The sequence below is a fragment of the Schistocerca serialis genome, chromosome 1 (assembly GCF_023864345.2).
Source record: "Schistocerca serialis cubense isolate TAMUIC-IGC-003099 chromosome 1, iqSchSeri2.2, whole genome shotgun sequence".
Lineage (NCBI taxonomy): Eukaryota > Metazoa > Arthropoda > Insecta > Orthoptera > Acrididae > Schistocerca > Schistocerca serialis.
This window is the reverse complement of record NC_064638.1, coordinates 812,514,213-812,519,418: the sequence shown is the minus strand read 5'-3', so window position 1 is coordinate 812,519,418 and position 5,206 is coordinate 812,514,213. Positions and strand designations below refer to the sequence as shown.

General features: G+C 39.3%; 1 non-coding gene across 1 annotated transcript; it reads left to right on the top strand.

Annotated features, from left to right (window-relative positions):
• The first annotated feature begins 2,232 nt into the window (after positions 1 to 2,232).
• On the top strand, positions 2,233 to 2,305 carry Trnat-agu (transfer RNA threonine (anticodon AGU)). The gene has a single exon. It is a non-coding gene; the product is annotated as a tRNA-Thr (tRNA).
• Positions 2,306 to 5,206: the final 2,901 nt, after the last annotated feature.

Below are 5,206 nucleotides of genomic sequence, written 5' to 3'. Positions count from 1 at the left end.
TATTTCTGCTCTGGCAGATGGCATCCTATCATGACCGTATGCCACTTGTCTGGAAACTCCATGAACTCCATGTTACTCCATGTAAAAGTTGTCACAATGTATGTACGAGGGAGCACTCCATAAGGATTTATGCAATTTTCATTTGTGAACAAACTTAAACAAAAAGATAACAGTTTGTTTAATAAGACAAGATGTTGTTATGATTTAAAACCAGAATGCTCAGAGTAGTGTACAGCTTATTATATCAATATTTATAAGTTTATTTTTGAAACTCTGTTGATATTCTGATGTTACTAGTAACTCATCATGTAGAAGCATTTAATTTTTTAGGACAACAGTGTTATTTGTGTCATTCCAGTCTGTATTTTGTAAATACTTCTTTAATTCCTCAATTTCTTTTATTTATTACTCTCGCCTTTTCCCAGCTCTTTTAACGTCTTCATGCAGCATCTTGGGTAGTGTTTGTGTAGTTTCTCTGATGCTTTACCAAATCTAATGAGGTGGATGGTGCAGACCTGCTTAATTGCCAGGCTGGCTACCCCTTAACACAGGATGGCATATGCAGGGCAATGGGTCATAAAACAGCAACAACTCGACTGTCATGAAATAAATTGAGCTCAGTTAGAAAATACATTTTCATATTTAATAAGATGCTCATATAGTGATTGAAGGTGGTGACTTGATGCTGTGTGGTGGTCTCCAGGCAACAGTGACTACCTCAGCATAATAGAAGGCCATATGCTTGACTGCAGCAGTTCACGGTCACCAGGTAGGAGTGCTGGCTCTGCGAAGCGGCAGTGTTAACATGCACATCGTGGACCTGGGGCAAACATCAGGTGTTGATAGCTAGCAATCACGTTTGTGTGGAGTGGACAGGCAGCTGCTCAAGCAGTCGGTCTAGCTTGTCCTGCACCGACACACAGGCTCCAACCCCAAGATCTTTTGGAAACACTCAGACTGGATGAAGTCACACTGGAGGTGGTCCCTCTTGGTAGCTCTAACTGAAGGCTTGTACTCATCAGGTCTAACAGCAGCTTACAGACTGGCAGCTAGTGGATGTAGTGGCTTGACTTAGATGAAGGTGGTTGACTCACTTGGGTCCGTCGGTTGGCACTTAACATGGCTTGGCGTCAGTACTAGTCGAAGACAAATGATACTGGGTCTGAGCTGTGAGTATTTCTGGTGGCTGTGCCAAACTTTGTTGTGACAGGGACCCCCTTGGTCATGTACAGGATCAATGCACTGCAACATTAGCTCACTACTTCAGCAGACTGCTGTTTACAGCATGCTGCCTCAGCAGTGTTCCACCCCTGGCACTAGGATTTAGCTAGCTTGCCTGCCTTGATGCAGTTTGTGAAGTCTGCATGGAGGAATGTTGTCACAATGCAAGGGTGTGTATGGATAATATCCCACTGAGTCCAATAATCAGCAGGTCTGTTACCTCAGTTTACCACACAACACTCTGCCCCTGTTTGAGGAAGGCTGCTACCACAGATGCAACTTGATGGTCATCATCCAATTATCCATGAATTATGCATTGGTGCTGCTGATGTAATGGTAAGATTTAATGTAGTTTACCTGTTCATCTTGAGAGATATGATCTGAGAAACCATCAGTTACAGAATAATTTATGTCTTGATACTTCCATAAAAATGTTATCAATAGTGATGCTGTTGGCTCAAGTAACGCTTGCTGCAGATTGGGTGAGAGGAATTTGATTACAGTATGTGGAATGACAAAGGACTCAAGTATAATTCTAAAATATTTAAATTGAAAAATTTACTATTTATTACTATACCTCTTTTTGTGTGGAAGTTAAAAAGTTCAGTTACACATAAAGTTGTTTTATGAATAACTAGGGTATATGACTTGGGTAGTTCATGCAGCTCTGTTGACCATAATGCTGCGATGGTGTAATGGTCAGCATATCTGCCTAGTAAGTAAGAAGACCCAGGTTTGAGGGCCAGTCAAAGCACAAATTTTAATTCACTTCTTCAGCTTCCACCGTTATTGTAGACAAATTAGAGATTTAAATGTCTCAGGGAAAATTTAATTGAAGGTCTTTATGATCACATGTAGTACTGCACTTTTCCATTACGTCCAATGCTGGGGTGCTATGCCAATGTCAGAGAGCCCTGGTAATAGTGACAATATAAGGGGAGCTGTGAATTGGAGTTTGTGGTGGAGAGGGTATTTGACTTGGGTAGTTCGTGCAGCTATGTTGACCATAATGCTGTGGTGGTATAGTGGTCAGCATATTTGCCTAGTAAGCAAGACGACCTGGGTTTGAGTCCCAGCCGCAGCACAAATTTTAATTAACTTCTTCAGCTTCCAATGTTACAAAATTATTTACTGGTGTCCTATATATTATGAGTTTAACTGTCAACTTTCTGCGCTTTTCTTGCTCTGTGCTCAAGCTTCAAAACACTGTTCAAAGCAAAATCTAAGAATAACAGTGTTCCTATTTTTATGTTCACCTCCCTCCCTTAATGAAAGTGGCAAATCCTTTCTCCATATGTCACCTGCAGTAACTGGATAATGAGTTATATCCATTCATATTCAGCTTTCTTGTTTTAGTGGTCAATCTGGATTCTGGAAAGGTCCTTTCACTGCAAGTGCCATTTATCAATTTACAAATAACATAATAAAGTATTTAAATGATAAAATATCACCTATTAGTATATTCTGTGAGCCATCTAAGACACTTTTTTACACATATTAAAACATTCTTTTCGCAAAGTGTACTTTTATTGGCACTATAGGCATATGTAATAATTGGTTTTCTTCAGATTTAACTAGTAAAGATCCAGGGACTCATGTAGGGCAGGTCCGTTAGTTTTGATATAGAGTCATATTTGAATGGGGAAGGGGGAATCTACTTTCAAAGAGTTTGATACTGGTCAATGTGTTATATTTAGACAACCTGCTGCATTATACCACTGAAACAGAAATAATTGTTCTTATTGATGATGTAGGTGCAATAATCAGGGCCACTAAAGATGCACTGGCCAAAGAGAAAGTGAATTTTTCAGCATGATAGGTTAGTAACAGGACAGCAACTTATGTTAACCAGTTTGATATAGAAACAGCCAAAGGTGCAGAATTAAGTGTTTTCTATTTACTTGATGACCAGTTTGGGGTTACGTTGAACCAATTATCAAATCATCCACACAGGGAAAACAATATTTTTCTGTAATAGCATGCAAACCATGTTGAGATTGCACCTACAAGTATATCAGTGTCAGGTAATTCTATGAACAGTGGGAATGGCAGTTGTATGTTTGCCTTGCAATTGATAATAGAAAAACTTGATTTTCATATACATGTATGTGCAATTTTAACATGGTTTGCATGCTGTTATGGAAAAAAACACTGTTTTGTCTACCTGGATTGTTGAAAGTGGTTTCAGGTAAGTTGAAGTTAGTCGTCAAATAAATAAAAAAAAAAAAAGTGAATTTTGCAACTTTGGCTGTTAGTATATCAAACAAAGGGAAAGTATATTAAATTTGCTCTAAAATAATTGGATGACTTCTGTAAGTAGACTGTCATTTATTTTAGAAAAAACACAGTTCTGCATGCAGCAGGTTGCAACCTTCACAGCAGGTAGTAGAATACAGGATGACGGAAAATGTAAATTGGAATGTTCAAAGTTTCTTGATACGCATATTCATAAGAACTTGCTCTGGAAACGACTTGCATTTTCAATTTAACTAACTTTGCCATTGTGAGTTAATATTTGCAGTATCTCCTTTCGTAGACAAATTGTGATCAGCAGTTCATGAAACAAAGACCAATATGTTTTTACAACTTAATGACTACTAAGAACAGGGATTCATTTTTAAAGTCGAACTATGATTTCTTTTGCATCAGAATAGCAGATTTCTATGAGACAAATTCTGCAATATAACTCTTTAGTAAGTATGAAAAGAGATTTCAGAATAAAAATGCATTTAATACGGGGATTTTTGTGCTGTTGTTGAAGCCATTTGAATGGTGTGCTGCCTGACAAAACATTATGCTACTTTCCATATAAACTTGGGTGATTTTGCTAAATGGGGACTAATGCAGGAAATGATCCCTGAGAGGATGAGGAGAGAAAGTGGTTATATGGACACTTTACCAGAAATGCTTTCCAAGGGAGAGGCACCTACTCGAGGGTGGAGATAAACGATCTTTGACAGTGTAGATTTCAATGATTGACAGCACAAATGAGAACACACCAGGCAAGTGAGAATTTTCTTTCAGTACTAGTGTTTTAGCTACACTCTCAAGATGGCTGTGTGTTGTAGCAACATCATATAGCAACTGCATCACCCTTTGCACCAGTAAAGGCAACTCTTCAGCGGTGAGGCAGGGTCACCCACAGGTAGTGCAGATATTTCTCACCTGTGAGATGTTGTGGAAGTACAACTGGTCCCACGAGACAAGTCACTAGTGATCCCTGCTCACACAAAAACACCCAGGAAACATGGGCTCTACAAGCTATGAGCACTTGTTCATTTTCACTACTGTGAAAAACATTTCATTTACTGTGCCTACAGAGCTAATAGCACTCTATGGGCAGGGGTGATCAAGCAGCTCGATGAACTCCAGAATGCGCACAAAAGTGCCACATGGTGGGTAGCCCACATTATCTGTGCTTACCGGCTAACACAGCTATGGGCAGCTACAGATGCCTTTGCCCTGTGAGGCAGCATTGGAATAACTGGTGTAGTAAATCAAATTCCACCATGATAAAGACCAAACTGAGAAAGACTGCACGAAGGCCAGAAATGATATTCATATGGTTCACACATTCATGGTTTGCCTAGAGATAGACATCCACCACCACCTTTAAAGGAAGGCATGGGAGACAAGATATTGGTACCAATATAAGAACGAAGGGAAAATGAAGTTTCTGGATCACCACAGCAGTCTGAAGAACCTGAACAGCAAGAAACTGTAGGTCAACTAGTTTATTATTCACTAAGTAGTAGTAGTGACCAATGAATACAGCTATTAGAGAAGACACAGTGACATCAGTACCAGACAAAATGCCAAGCACTTCTTGTGGAGCTGCAGGACATCAAATAATGAGTCCTGACAGTGATGGTGGTCCATCTAAAAAGAGCTAAAATAAATAGACCTTTTAAAGGTGGCAATCAAATTAGTAATTCCTCAAATACCAGAGACTATCCATTACCTGCACCCACATATTCTCCTATTG